The sequence below is a fragment of the Dendrobium catenatum genome, unplaced genomic scaffold (genome assembly GCF_001605985.2).
Source record: "Dendrobium catenatum unplaced genomic scaffold, ASM160598v2 fragScaff_scaffold_601, whole genome shotgun sequence".
Classification (NCBI taxonomy): domain Eukaryota; kingdom Viridiplantae; phylum Streptophyta; class Magnoliopsida; order Asparagales; family Orchidaceae; genus Dendrobium; species Dendrobium catenatum.
In genome coordinates, this window is record NW_021319063.1 from 54,864 (window position 1) to 71,259 (window position 16,396).

The 16,396-nt window shown below is 32.8% G+C and overlaps 1 long non-coding RNA gene across 4 annotated transcripts; it reads left to right on the plus strand.

Moving 5' to 3' along the window:
* Nucleotides 1-1,228: 1,228 nt before the first annotated feature.
* Nucleotides 1,229-15,678, plus strand: LOC114579648. Of its 4 annotated transcripts, none has more exons than XR_003700748.1 (4): nucleotides 1,229-1,476; nucleotides 12,294-12,435; nucleotides 12,527-15,100; nucleotides 15,283-15,595. It is a non-coding gene; the product is annotated as an uncharacterized LOC114579648 (long non-coding RNA). The 4 variants fall into 4 exon arrangements; XR_003700747.1 differs by lacking the exon at nucleotides 1,229-1,476 and adding an exon at nucleotides 15,620-15,678 and having other exon boundaries at nucleotides 11,294-12,435; nucleotides 15,283-15,494; XR_003700746.1 differs by lacking the exon at nucleotides 1,229-1,476 and having other exon boundaries at nucleotides 11,295-12,435; nucleotides 15,234-15,595.
* The last annotated feature ends 718 nt before the right edge of the window (nucleotides 15,679-16,396 follow it).

Consider the following 16,396-nt stretch of genomic DNA (forward strand, 5'->3'; position numbering starts at 1 on the left):
CATGGCTTGAATCAGGTCAACTTGGCTTGAATCAGGCATTCTTGACTTAAATTTGATTTTTTAGATGTTTGGGTGCACAAAATCATTCATGTGCTTTAGCACAAAGAGAAATAGCCATTGCATTTATAAATAGCTGCAAAAACAAATTTCATGCACTTATATTTATAGACCCAATGCAACTGCAAGAATCCAAATATGTAGAAACAAATAAAATATATGTACATCTCTCTTTAAAATCAAAGAACAAAATAGCTTCATCAATAATTAATCTGGATAAAAAAGTAAAAAACTGACCTGTTCAAGCAATAGGAAATATGAATATAGATATTCACATTCTTGCTCATAATACTCAAAGAATCAAGATAGGAACACAACGGTTTAGACAGAACAATTATTACGTCCTCCAACTGGACGTAGAGGAACGTCCGGTCGGAGGCCAAATCGCACCAAAAAATGAGAAATACCGAGCAATACCAAACAATAATGAGGAATACCATCACGTGAAGACCCAATACCGAGCTATACCGAGCAATACCGAGTTATACAAAAGTTGTACCGAGTTTCTCCTAGAAAAAACTCGGTACAACTCGGTATTGCTCGGTATATCTCGGTATAACTCGGTATTGATCTTCACAGAGCAGTATTCCTCATTATTATCAAATAATACCTAGTAATTCCAAGCAAATACTGAGTTTTTTGGCGGAATTTTGCCTCCGACCGGACGTTCCTCTACGTCCTTACACCGGACATAATAAAAGTTCGGTTTAGACATATGTTGATCTCATTATTCGATGTCAATTTCCTCGAAATCAACTCTAGTATAGATGCCTCCTTCAGGATTTCCCCTAGGTGACACCTACTGATGTAGAAATGACTCGTCGTGATCCAATCAAACTGAAATGACTTTAGTTTAATTAAGAAAAAGGATTTGAATTAGTCTAATTTTAAAATGTTAACTAATTTTGTTTAAATAAATATACTTATAAATCAAATAGTAAAAAAAAAATTGTTTTTTAAGCATGCAAATCTGTCTACATTAGAATTAAAACCCATTCGAATAACGACAATAATTGCAGTTCGCGAACGAGCCCCCCTCCCTCGTCTCCTAGAGTTTTTATTGGGTGCCGAGTGCGGACGTACGTAGTTCTGTATGTGCAAACAAGTAGTATCGCGCCACGTGGAGCCCATTTTGCCCCCACCGTATTGAGGAGACCGTGTGCTCTAAATTCCTCTCCCACTCTCTGTTCGTTCGAAAGGAGCCGGAACATCTCCGCCTCTCTCTCTTGGATTCGCATACCCGACCCAGGTGAAAATCCCAAGCTCCGATCTCTATCTCTGTTCGCAAGCTCCAAGAATCGCCCCTCCCCCTCTAGCCCGTCGCTCCCTGCTCTCATACGACGCCAGGGCCACACGCCTCCAGGTCCGCCTGCCCTCTTCTCGTTGATTTGTCCTAGCCGCCGGTCATTTTTGCTATAGGTATATCTTCTACATCCTCGTCTTCTTTCTCTTCCGTTTAGCAATCTTGATGATAGAAATGATTTGGGAAAGTTTATTGCTATCGTTTTTTTTTTTTTTGAAGGAAAGAAAGTATGCGAAGTTGAAAATAGAGAAATGTTTCTTTTTCTCTTGCTTTCTCTTATTGCAAAGAGAATGAATTTCTTATGGTTGTTTAACCGGATCCTGCTGAGATTCTCAATGTTTGAGATGAAAATTTGATGAGTTCTATTAGTGATAGCGATTGCGATATAGGTTTTGGAAAGGTCTCCTTGATTGAAAATATTTGTTAGTGATGAGAAGATGCTTTGTTTGCTTTATATCTTTTATTCTTAACATCTAGTTAGTCATCTCATCATGAGTTTATAAAGGAATAAGGGATTCTTTCCTCTAATGGTTCTTTGAAAGTTTTACCCCAAACTAGCTTTCTCTTGCCTCTAATGGCTATATATTTTCATTATCACTTTAAGAATCTTGTTGATAGGGAAGATAATGAGTTTTGCTGTTATTTAATGTAGGAATGGTGATGAGATTTACCATTTCAATTTGATGAATGTGTGATTTAAGAGTTTCCAATACTTTTATCCAATATAGTTTTCCTTCTCTCAGTGAGTAGGGTTGAACCACTATGTTCTAATGATTGAGCATTCATGAAAATTTTGCAAAGTTGCATTATGATTGTCGAAGTGTATCTTGAGTTGGTTAGAGGAGAATTTGGTGATCTTTTACAAATTTTTGTCTTTACATTTGTAGTTTAGTGTGATGAAGGCTCATTGGATTCGTCTCGTTGAGTTGCTTAATTTAACTCTAAGCACATAAAATTGATGATCATTTGGTCCTTTAATTAATTTCATAGAGCTTCTAATTATATTTTAAATACTCGATTTGCGCTTATTTGGAGTCATTAAATATATTGCGGTGTCGATGGGTTCATCTTGTTAATACATTTAATTTGACTATAAGTTTATTAAAATTAGAGTTCAGGTGATCTCAAATTTAATTATAGTAGTTTCTTTTTTGTATTATTATCTCCATATTTGTATATATATATAAAGTAATATTGTTTGAGATGCTTAAGGTGCTTTGTTGTATTTATATTCTGTTCGGGATTGCCCCTTGTTGCTTGATTTTTAACTTATATACATCGAGTTCGTTGTGATCAACCGTTTCTGATGTGGGGATAATTGAAGCTTGACTTTATCTTTGGAGCATTCCAATCATCTAGAAAGTGATTTCTCAAATGGATGAGAATTTAAACAAGCCTATTTACTGGCTTTAGTCATGTAGCCAACTACGATTCCCATCTCTTTTTCCATTGAAACCCAAGGATCAGCCATACTCTTCACAGTTAAATAAGTGAAGGCACTAGAGTAAGATCGTGCCTATCTTCTCAATACGTCATGTCCAAGATCAAGGCAAAATTTCTAATTGATCAATTCGAAAACTGGGTTGTGTATGCTGAGAGTGAAAACAATTTCATTGAAATTTTGTTTAACTTTCTGACTCTGCCATTGGGAAGTATCGGTCAGCTTTTACTCAAACAATCATAGTTGGGATCTCTAAACAGGCTCAATAAAATCGTTGAATACTTTGACGTCAACACCTGCAGATTAATGCATGCAATAAAATGCTTCTCAATTCTTGAATTGCAGCTGCAACAGTATGTAAGAACATGACAATTAAAAATATTAATTATATCAATTCAAGAATTTTTTACATTTGCAATAAAAGTGATTGCTTAACTCAATCAACATGTTATTAAACGTATGTTAATCTTCATTGCAAATGTAGAAAGTTTATGTATTGTCAACGTGAATATTTTTAATTTTTAATTTCTCACATATTAGTGCAGCCGCACTTCTAGGTTTGAGAAGTATTTCCTTGCAAGCTTCAGTCTGCAGGTGCTTGGCGTCAAGGTGCTCAATGCTTTCATAGAGTCTGTCTAGAGATCCTAAACCTGATTGCTTACCCAAAAGCCGGACGATGTTTCCCATCGGAATAATAAGGTAGCTAAACAGAACATCAATGAAATTACCTCTAGCTTCAGCATACACAATCCGCTTTTGCTCTTTCACAATTAGAAGCCTTATACTTATATGAGGCATAGCGTAATGGGAAGTAAGGTATGTTCTGTGCTGTAAGTTGATTGTTCTTGCCTCCACATATAACAGAGAAGCCTTAGGCTGATAGGTTTCGTGCAAAAAGATGAGAGTGCCTAAGTGGGGAATCATAATAATTAACAGGATGGATCATAAATGGAGACACATAAACCGTCACCTTAACTTTCTGGAGCCCGCATCCTCCATTCAAAATGCTTCAAATCTCTTTGGCAATCAACAATCTATTTAAGTGTGACGAGATGTTAAGATCGAGAATCCTGCAACAGTGATTCGGCACGAAGTTTAGACCAGACTTATGCTAATAAATAGGTAGAGAATATCATTCCCTGCTGCCACTGGAAGAGGTTAATAGGCACAATACCATTCAATCAAAAAATGTTTTTTTTTTTTTCATTTTCCACCTCGTTTAATTAATATCCTTTCAATTCAACTTATGCTAATTAAACAATAATTAGCATAAATGAATATCAAAATTAATTATTAATTAATTAATTATATAAACAAATTAAATATTCTAATTCTATTTAATCAAATTAAATAATAAATAAAATAATGTTATTTAAATCAATCCATTCTTTCATTAATTTTAATTATTAGAATAATTCAATTTTATTAATTAATTTATTTTATTTTAGGAAAACTTATATTAATCCATAAATGATCGCCATCCTTTAGAGCAGTCAAGGAAGCATTACTTTTTTATTACATTTGTTTTCTTACTGCTTTCTAAATTTATTGTGAAGTATAATTTTTTTTTGAAAATTATGAAAAAAATAATGGTCAAAGCTGACCCAAACGAAGCCAGCCCACCTATTGTAGCTACCATCATTGATTAGTCCACACATACATATATCATCGTTAATGGCTGCATCTATATATTTGGCTAGCTATAAAAACCCATTAGAAATTAGATTTATAATTTAATTCTCACAAAATATTATTATTAGTTATTCAATGAGCAAAGTAAAATCCCAAATCTCCGATGCAATTTAGTTTAATTAGATTGAAAAATCATTGGACAAGAGGGTTAAAGATAATAAAGAGTGTAAGGATAATATCTTAACTATTGTATAATTTATCTAGCTATAAAAAGAAGGGATGACCGCCAACAAGGCAATGAAGCAATGGTGCCGATGATAATGATGGAGAAGAAAGATGGTTACCTTTGCCGCCAGCGAGCTGCCATCATTACTTCTGATCCGACGTCACAATAGCATAGAAATAACTTAGTTTCATTGAATGACAGTTGTATCCTAAAATTAAACATTTTTTCAACATACTTTACGGTAGTCTGAAGAAATTGGCGTCTTTTGCTTCGCCTTGGCTTTAGAAAAGAAAACGGCAGTTAACAGAGTGTTGGATATCAGCATATCATTCCGAATAAAATATAATTGATCATAAATATCCATTAAATAAATGAAAATAAAATGCGACCCAATTAGATATAACAAATTAAATTAGAGATGATTTACCATAGCCTTATCAATGCAGACAATCTTCTCAACAAGATCGGAAATGGGAAAGTTTGTTCTATAATTATTGATAGTGGAGATGAATGATAGAGGAGAAATGTAAAGATTATCTGCAACCATAAGTCTTATGGAGTCAACAACAAAAGCTCCAACACCATCTGTCCTTACCTTCTCTGACTTTGGATTATGCTCTATGACTTCATACTTGCAAAAAGGTGTGTAATAATAATTGTATACATTTTGACAATAACACTTTGGACAAAACCCAGACATAGAAAACTTCTTTGATGTAATTTTTTCCAGTTTTAGTAATTGCTTTTAATAGCACAACACAAGATTAAAATGTGAGATCTTTGAAAAGAGAATTGTGTGTTTATGAAAATGAAGTGTTTAATGAATGAGTTTAAGTTTGTGTGTGGAAGAAGAGCTAGAGACGCGATTTCTTGTGTGGGTTGCAATTGACGGTGACGGACGGGAGGTTCAATTCGATTGGCTTCCGATTTTCAAGGAGGCCGACATAAGACTTGATTACAAAGGGAATTTCTCTCTTATGTTGGAAGCCGGAGAAGTGAGGAAGTGGGCTCGTTCACGTGAGGAAGACGAAGTCGGAAGTGATTCGTTTGGGAAGAAAAATCCAAGAAATCCAAAGAGCCGCAATCGAATTCCCAATCCCCGGTAATCGGAAAGCTTTCTTTCATTTATTTCTTCCCTTTTCTACATGTATAGGGCAGCCTATTGAGAATTGTGTGTTTAGAAGGAAATAATATTGTAGCTTATGATTTGTTCTTGATGTGATGGTTATTCAAGTAATTATAAGCACAAGGGATTTGTTCATACTTGTGGAGATGTTGCTAAGTCCGTCTGAATCACAGAAGCAAATAACTATTTATATATATAACATCTGGTGGAGTTAAAACTTGCCAGGCAATCTGTACATCAATGAGTTTTGTATGCCTTTTTGAGTCGAAGATTTGGCATAATTTTCTTCTTCTTGACCATATAAATAATTTTAGGGGCATTTTATAAGCTTTTGGATCTATTAATACTTTCAATTCATAATGACACCTCCATGGTCATTATTAACTGTAGCCAAGAGATTAATTCAATCTCCATTTTATTCTTCTAGTGACCCCTTTAATTGAATAATGCAGCTATCGGAGGATTTACTTCATTTTGCTAAAAGAAAGCTGCTTCCTTTAGTGCCATAGAGAATATTGCAAAAGTGTCCTGAAGGAATCGTAGGAATTATGCAGCAATCCATTTAATGTGTATTGCTCACCAATAATGCGGATTTTTGGTCGTACGCTTCCAATATCTCACACAGGACGTGGTATCTTTCCTATTGATCTCATTATTTGAGGTCGATTTTCCCAAATTAATCTTTAGTGCCTAGGTCTTCGCAGCCTAGTGTAGACATCGCCTCCGGGATTTCCTTTAGGTGGATTTCCAGTTATCCATTGATGTAGCACCAACTCAGCTTTCATTCGACCCATCTCATGTTGATTGAAACCAAAAGAAATGAAACAACTCACATCATCTTTGAGATTAGAATAAATCTTACAAATGGTTGTGAAAATATTTCCTTGATGTTTGATGACAATTTTCATTTTCATATATCTATATATAACCTGTTGGAGTTTATCAGTTGAGGTTTTATATAATTAAACAAAACTTACATCCGTTGGTTAACTGTGTCGTTATGCAAAATGGATTTCCCGTTGTTATTTATGGTTAAAACATTTAACGATTGTTTCCAATTTTAATAATTAAACTTTTGGGGATAGCAAGCAACCTTTTTCATAATCGTCCCGTAGTGACCTATGGTAATTGAATTAAATTGTTAATGAAGCTAGAGATATCGGTGTAATGAATTTTTTTTTTCTATGAAAACTGTTGCTGAAAATATTTCCTGAATTTTCTTTTTGGAGCATTGAAGAGAATTCATGTGTTTTTTTTTTGGTGAGTACTCATAATTCATTTACAAAAATATTGGAAAAGGGCCACAGTCATAACTCTTCTCCTCTCTATTCATTACTTTGAATTCTTGCATTGATAAAAGGAAGAGTTGTATGCATTTATTTTCGAAGGTTTTGCAAGCGTTAATCTTCTTGTAGTGAACTAAAAAAAAAAACATAAATATTCTTGTGATGCATTGTATAGTGTTGAGGTGTCATTGTAGCAAATTACATAATGCTGAAATATTCCTTTAATGAGTTGCAAAAGTGCTAAATTTTGTTTCTTATTCACTTCTACCTATACTCTTGTTTTCTTTTTCTATAAAAGTGTGCAATGGTTTTTGTACATTCATGATTCAAGAGAAAGAGGGCTCGGAATTGTATGATACATTTAAGAAATTGTTGGTTGCATGAATCATGGTTCATAATTGGAAAGCTTTTTGACTTGTTGGAAGAAATAAAGTTGCTATAATTTTCCTTTCTTCTCTCAAATTTCATTTGACATAAGTATTGATTCGGGATAAATAAGTTGGAAGCTTACAGTTGCAAGTTGGATTCAATTTGAAGTCTAGTAATTCTTTCTTTGCACTTGCATCAAGAATGGTTTCTTGTTTTGATTCGGTGAAGAGGAAAATGTTAAAGTGCATGATTGTGCTTTGTTTTTCAATATGAGCATACATAGACATTATGTAAAGTTTTCATGTGATTGAAAGGTTTCTTGAATTGATGGGAAATAAATCCGAAGTCTTTGAAAAGATGTTATTACTAATAATGACCCATTTTGATGAATAATTTGCTTTGTTTCATGTGGTTTGTTTTTGGGAAAGAGGAAGTGTTAGATTGCTTTGCACTTAAGGAAGTTGCCCTTACGAGAAAAATGTTTATAATTTGAATGGTAAAGTGGAATATGTGCATTTTTGAAAAGTGAACCAAGTGATTTTGGAAAGTGATTTATGTTTGACTTAAAAGTAAAATGTGTTAAGTGTGAAAATGTGTCTTGAAAAGTGAAATTTAAGATGTGTGAAAGGTGAAGTATAGTATTTGAAAGGTTTTGTTGATAAAACAAATTGAAATAGGTAAAGTGTTTGGAGTTTTTGAACAAAATTGAACTTGCGGTGTGTGTGTGTTTTGGAAAAGTGTCTTTGTGTGTAAATTAGAAGTACTTGTGTGTGTTTTGAAGGGTGTTGTGGAGTTTGGTAAATGTTTTGGAAAGAGTGGTATGTTTGAATAGTGAAATGTTATGTGAAATGCATAATTGTTTAAAAGTAAAAGTTGTATGATGATTTGAAAAGTATAAGAGTGTTTTGGATAGTGAGATGTAGGAATTTTGAGAAAGTGAAATGTGTTGGGACAGTAAAATATGTGAGTTTTGTGAAAGGAAGATGAAAAGTAGTTTGTGTTAAAGAATGAGTTAGTTTGGGAAATTTATTAGAAAATGAAAGTTTTGAATAAAGTAAAAGCCCTTTTTCTCTCTACTCATCTCTTTCTCCCCTTTTATTCCCCCTTTTCTTGTGCTTGAGGTGATGTTGGAAAGATACTAATGTATGCTTTTCAAAAGTGAAGAAGTTCAAAGCAAAGTCAATAAATTGGGTGTTCAGCCACAAAGAAGGTATGTTTGAATTTTTAATAATTTTTATTTAATTATTTTCATTTATAATTATTAAAATGTGCCTTCTAATACTTGTTTTATTCTTTTTTGTTTGCATGACAGTGGAGGAATTGGTACACAATCAAGGTGAGCAAAAAAAAAAATATGTTCAAGAAGGGGTCATGTCGGCCTCCATTCCAACCGGGTGGAGGTGCTCAGCCGGAAAAAATATCGAGTACATTGGCTTCCCGCCAGGTTTGGTTAAGTATGTCCTAGAACTGATAAACCTTAAGGCTCAAAACCTTGATGTGATTATTGTGCGAATTTCTAACTTATATGGTCTATAGAAACCTTTAGTTTTTTTTATTGTCACTTTTAAATTCAAAATTATTTTCAAGTTAAATTTTTGTTCTAGCTATTTATATTTTTCTATTTTTGTTATTTATAACCCTAAAATTCACATTTAATCACGCGTATGTCCAAAGGATTTAGTGATACTTAAGAACAAAAAATTAAGGACGAGTCTTAGAAAATTTAGCTTTAGGATGCGATCGCACTCTTTAAGGAAGAATATTAAACCTAGAAAAATTTAGTGACACATTTGCTTAGGATTAGTGGTATATCTAATTAATTTAATCTAATCAAAACTTAAATAATCATTAAATTAATCATTAAATCTCTTTAAAGATTATAGAACCTCCAACCATTAAAATAACATACATAATTTGAATAAAAAAATATAATGATAATAAAATAAAATTCATCTTGTTAAAGATACATAATTAATTAAACATCTAAATTAAAAAAAAAAGACATAAGAAAATAAAAATAATAAAATTTAATAAAATTTGTAATTTTAGCACAAAAATAAATAATCATTAAATCTCAAATATAAAAGTTTTAAGGATCATTATTACAAAATAATAATAAGTGAAGAAATTCATAAACGATTAAATAAAATCTTTGGAAATTAACAAAAAAATTGTAACAATTAAAACAAACAGGAGACCAAAATAAAACATGTTAAATTATATAATTACTTGTCAAACTTAAATAATAAGAATATAGAATAAAAATAGAAATTTTAGAAATCTAATGAATTATTAAAAATATACATAAGAAATCTTTAAATTTTTCAATCAATTTGATTTATCAAGTTATAATAACTCATTAAAATTCAATAATTTATTAAAATTAATAGAATTCAGAACGAAAATATTTTAAACAAATTATTAAAAAAAACCTTTTTATAAAATTATTAATTAAATAATATAATGACTGACTAAAACTGTTAATTAAAAATTATTTGAGACATATCACATTCATTACTCAATCCTAACAATTAAATTATACTTAAAATGAACCGTCCACCAAAATTTTAAATCAACTCCAAACTTGAATTTGTAACATCAAAATATCTTGATTCCTTAGGTCTAAAGGCTCAACAATCTAAAATTTAGATCAAATTAAAAAACCTTCAATCAATAACTGACTAGGATTATTTAAACCCAGTACCAGTCTAGCTGTAAGAATCAGTAGATTTCGTTTGGTTATGAAATACTACTAAGTTTTAGGTTAAGGTCCGATGCTTACTTTTTTGCTGCTGTACGGTGGACGTAGTTTTCTATGTGATTTTTAACTGCAATGCTGGTTGGTGAATGATTGGTGTGTTTGTTTATTTTTTTATTGCTGCATCTAAGAATGTGTGTGAATGGCTGATAAATTACCAATTTCCAATCCTTCCTATACGAAGCTACTACGCCAATGTTCTCACTAGATTTTCACTTTCTCCGATCCCACCTATCAATATCGCCAACTTACCTGCTCCTTACAATATCTTACTATATTACTCGTCCTAACATTTCTTTTGCTGTCAATCACCTTTGCCAAACATATTCACAATCCCTTACCATACATTTTCTACAACTCAACCGTCTTCTTCACTACATTCGTGGCAATCTACCTTCGGTCTTCCCATTTAAAATCACCTCTTTCACTTCAAACTTTCTTCAACGCTGAATGTGCCACGAGTTCGACTACTCGACGATCAACTTCCGGCTATTGTTCATTTCTTGGGACACACTCATTTCTTTGGAACAGTGAAGAAACAACAAACTGTCACTCATTCCTCAAAGGAAGCGGAATACAGAGTTTAGCCACTCTACTACTTCTATGTCATATGTCTCTACTCTCAGATTTTCACATCTCCAAATCTCTTACAGATAGATATACACTGTGATAGCATGTCGGCATAGCTCTCGCCAACAATCCTGTCTTCCACGCCCAAAACAAGCAATATCGAGGTTGATGTCCATTTTCAGTTCAACTGACCATAATTAATAACTAAGGAGATTCGAGTTGTTCCTATTTCCACTCAGAATCAAATCACCGATGTTCTCACTAAACCACTTTCCACACCTCAGTATCATCTTTTTCGGTTCAAACTCACAGTTCTTCCTTCACCGTTCGTTTGCGGGGGCATAATAGCGCGACACAACAAGCACATCTACAACTACGAAGATCCACAACATCTCAAGAAATTCACGCCAAGGCAACTGTCACTCACAACTGTTTGGATCTTAAACGATCCCCTCTCATTCAAAGCCCGTTGGTCTTTTTTGTATTTGCTCAATTTTGTGTATATATATATATATATATATATATATATGTTATGGCCCCTAGTTGGGAGATCAGATGAAACTTCATTTGCCTTAGTAAATCATTTGGCAGTCTTTTCTTTGCCTGTGGCTTTCTTTTCTTCTTTTCTTTAGCTTTTCAATACCATGGAAAGTTGCAAGTTTTGAAGATAGCAACATGTTTATGCTATTTTCTAATTTGAAGCACTCTAGCTCATACTCTTTGCTGATGTATATAAATTGCTGATGCAGCTGCCCAGCACTGATACATTATCATAAAGAAGTTTAAGTATAGAGCCAAGTGGAAATGTTAGAAAACTTGGCAAAATCTTCCCCAACATTCGCAGACAAAACATCATTGTTTTTCTTATTTAAGATGAGATGTGTTTTATATTAATTTCACTTTCTGCTTCTTGTCACTCATGTCTTCTTTAATCTCGAAAAGGCGTTTTACACTTGTTTGCGTGGTGCCATCAGTAAAACAAATCCCCCGTCAATGAATTCTTGGATACTAGTGACCTCCTCAACAAGTTCAAAGCCTGAAAATAAAAACAAAAGTGCACATTCTAATTTCAAATTTTCAACAATTGTAGGTTAACTGCTTCATTCATCAACTGTTTATGTACCTCCTCTGTGTTGAAATCTATTAACCTTTCCTCTAAGATACGTGCATCTTTAACGTGCAACTCTTCAAGAAGGGAGAAGCCCTTCATCAAAGAAGTCGGTATCACCTGTAAATCATCAGTTATCATAAATCTGATTGTTTCATTAACAAATATTCCTCCATCATTGGATGTTTCTTTTCGCCAAAATCAAGTATTTGTTATCAGTTTTCCATAACGGCTGCATTGATCATTTTTTTGCATACGTTTAGTAACATGTTGATTGAGTTAAGCAATCACTTAAATTGCAAATATAGAGAGTCATTAGATTGGCAACATGAATGTTTTAATCTTAAAATCTTCACATATTATTGATGTCACACTTTAAGGATTGAAAATCATTTTCTTGCATGCCCGGTCTGCAAGTGTTTGTTGTCAAGTTGCTTAACACCCTCGTAAAGGCTGCCAAGAGATCCAAATCCCGACTGCTTGCCCAAAAGCCAGACGATGCATCCCAGCAGCAAGTCAAGAATCTAAACAATAGTCAACAAAATCGCTACCAACTTCAGTACACGACCCTCTTCTGCTCTTTGTTAATTAAAAATCTTATGCTTATCTTAGACATGACACACTGGGGAGTATTCCAATTTATGCTGCAGGGTGCTCAAGTTCCTCTGATGTGGGGATAATTGAAGCTTGACTTTATCTTTGGAGCATTCCAATCACCGAGAAAGTGATTTCTCAAGTGGATGATAATTTAAACAAGCCTATTCACTCTTGAAAGTGATGGTTGATTGCCTCTCAATGGTTAATCATGATGGTGGTTAAAGTGTTTTGTCATATACGACGTAGCCAATTACGATTTCCATCTCTTTTGCCATTGAAACCCAAGTATCAGCCCTACTCTTCATGGTTAAATAAGTGAAGGCACTAGAGTAAGATTTTGGCTATATTCTCAATACGTCATGTCCAAGATCAAGGTAATATTTCTAGTTGATAAAGATAAAAAGTGGGTTGTGTATGCTGAAACTGAAAACAATTTCATTGACATTTTGTTTAACTTTTTGACTTTGTCATTGGGAAGGATTGTTTAGCTTTTACGCAAGCAATCAAGCTGGGATCTTTGAACAGCCTCTATGAGAGCGTTGAGCAGTTTAACGTCAACACTTACAGATTGAGGCATGCAAGAAAATGTTTCTCAATTCTTGAATTGCAACTGCAATGATATGCAATAAGTTTACGGTTAAAAATATTCATTATATCAATTCAAGTTCTTGGATTGACATTATGAATATTTTTAGTCTTCTAGTCCTCGCATATTTTTGCAGCCGCACTTCGAGATTTGAGAAGCATGCATTGGCATGCATCGGTTTGTATATACTTGACTTCAAGCTGCTCAATGCTCTCATAAAGGCTATCGAGAGATCCTAAACCTGTCTGCTTCCCCAAAAGCCGAACGATACTTCCTAGCGGTAGAGTAGGGAAGCTAAACAGGGCATCAATGAAATCGCTTTTAGCTTCGGCATATACAACCCTCTTTTGCTTTTTATGAATTAGAATCCTTACACTTATCTTAGGCACGGCGTAATGGGAAGTAATGTATGTGCTGTAGTTTGATTGCTCTTGCCTCCACATATAACAGAGAAGCCTTAGATTCATGGGTTTTCATGCAAAAAGAGATGAGAGTGCAGAAGTGGGGAATCCTAATAATTAATAGGTTGGGTCATAAATGGAGAGACACATTAATCGTCACCTTGACCTTCGGGAACCTGGATGTTAAGATCGGGAATTCTGCAGCAGTGATACCGTGAGGGTGATATTGTTTCATAATAACGAAGAAGTTCATATAGTCAAATATAGAAATGGAGGAAGGTTCATAGGTCCATCCAAACGTTTATTATTTATAATTATTTGAAAAATGAAAGTTCATTGGACCATCCAAGTTCGAAAAAATAGTGACAGATATTGGTGGATTTTTTGTTGTCGACTTTAGAAGGTTTTTGCTTACAAATAATCTTCACATTTCTTTTCTATTTTTCATCTGTCATTGGTAATTAAATGAATTTGTGTTTTTTCATTCTTGTTGGAAAGGATGTTTGCCTTAAGAATGCTAAGTTTAATCTGTCTATAATTTCTTTTGTTCAATTTAATTTTTTTTATTTGATACTTTTGATCAGCCATCTTTTCTTCGAAATGATGTCTCTATCATTGCTTAGTGTTAGCAGAAGAATTTTCTTTGTAAAATTGTAATTAATTATCAACTTTACATCTTTTCAGATTCAGGATTGACTACATTAGTTTATGTGGATTCCTTATATATAATAATAAAAACATAATTTCTACTTTTTTATTTCATATGTTGAGTTTTACTATTTTTATTGTCCTAATAGTAAGAACAAAATTCTTTTAATGAATGTAATATAAGTAGCCATCAACGAGAAGAACTCTTGAATTTGGCTGCTTGATTTTTTATTTTCCTTGAAATCTTTCATTTGCTTGCAGCGTCAACCGACTTGAAGAGCCTGCTTAGAATGAGTTCATAGATTGTAGTCACTTGCTTGAGACAACTTCCTTTGTAAAATTAAAGAATAAAATAGACTACAACACAACAACAACAATAAGCTTTTGTCCCACTACGTGGGGTCGCGGTTCAAGCACTAAGAAATATAAATATAAAATTTCAATTTTTTGCTCATATTCCTTTAAAGAATCAGGATAGAACGACTTAAAATAGCAGTTCAAGCATACAGTTGCTGCAAGCAAAGGGAATATCTCAAATAAAAGAAAGAACCAAGCAACCAAATTCAGACTATCTTCTTGCTGATGGTTGCTTATAATGTCTTCATTAAAAATGTTTGCTCGTACCACTAGAACAATTAAAGTAGTGCAACTCATAATGTGAAATAAATAGACATACAATTCAGTTATTTTTACTAGCTATAGCAGACTATTTATAATTTGAAAGATGTAAAGTTGATAATTAATTATAATTTCAAGAAAATCTTTTCATTATAATGATAAAATAGCTTAATTTGATTGTATAACGATGGTAACAAGTCGAAAATGAAATGGTTCTACTGATATCACTTGTCGAAAGGTCATCTAAGAATGAAATATTTGAACCACAAATTTTGCATTATTTAACAGAGTGATCAACCGTTTTTGATGTGGGGATATTTGAAGCTTGACTTTATCTTTGGAGCAGTCCAATCACTGATAAAGTGATTTCTTAAGTGATTGAGAATTTAAATAAGCTTATTTACTCTTGAAAGTGATGGTTGATTGTCTCTCAATGGTCAACATGATGGTAGTTTAGTGTCTTGTCATATATGATGTAGTCAATTACAATTCACATCTCTTTTGCAGTCGCACTTCAAGGATTGAGATTCATCTCCTTGCATGCCTCATTCTGTAGGTACTTGACGTCAAGCTGCTCGACGTTCTCGTAGAGACTATCCAGAGATCCCAACCCTGATTTCTTTCCCAAAAGCTGAACAATACTTCCCAACAATAGAGTTATAAAGCTAATCAAGTCATCAATGAAATTGCTTCTAGCTTCAGCACATACAACCCTCTTTTGCTTTTTTATCAATTAAAAAATTTACTCATATCTTGGATGACATGCTGGTAAGATTTAGTCTGTTATGCAGTTAGAATGTATTTGCCTTCATTTGTGTATAACTGTGAATACTTATATGATATGGACAAAAGATATGAGAATTATAACATGCTGCGTTATATATGAATGATAGGGCACTTTAATCATCACCATGATTGACCGTTACGAGGAAATCAACCGTCACTTTCTAAGGTAAATATGCCCCTTTAAATTTTGGAGTGCTTGAGAAATCACTTAGCTTTGCCGTGTTCTCGGTGATTGGTTTATTTTGACAGCTTTTTTGCTGGAAGTCAGTCATATTTATGTCGAATATTATTTTATTAAAAAAACTATTATTTTTCAGATATATTTATAATGGAAGACTTTTTATAATTAAAATAAAGTTAACTTTATAAAATTTTATAACCATCACAAACGAATTTAAAATCAAGCTTCAACTATTACCAGATCAACAAGATGTGATAACTTATATTTTGAACTCTGTAAGTCAAACTTTCATTTTGAACTTTGCAAGTGAAAAACCAAGCATTTTAGTTTAGTCTTGCTTGAAGTTTTTTTTTTTGGTAAAAATTTAGGTCAATTAAGTCAAATTCATCACCTATCATATATACAAATGTTGAATTCAAAATCTCTTGATTGTTACTCAAAATTTTCGATCAACAAACAAGAAAAAGCTGTATCTTGGATGAAAAGTATCACATATTAGCATAATTCATTTAACATAATTCTTAAGATATCACAATTATTGAAATTTAATTTTTTAATTGATATAATTATTTGCTCAATATTTTATATGTAAGATTAATAAGAAATAATGTTTTAATTTATCCATATTATTATTTGCACAATCTATTTAATATATTTATAATAATAAAAATAAATTTTAAATTATATTAATATAAAAAATATA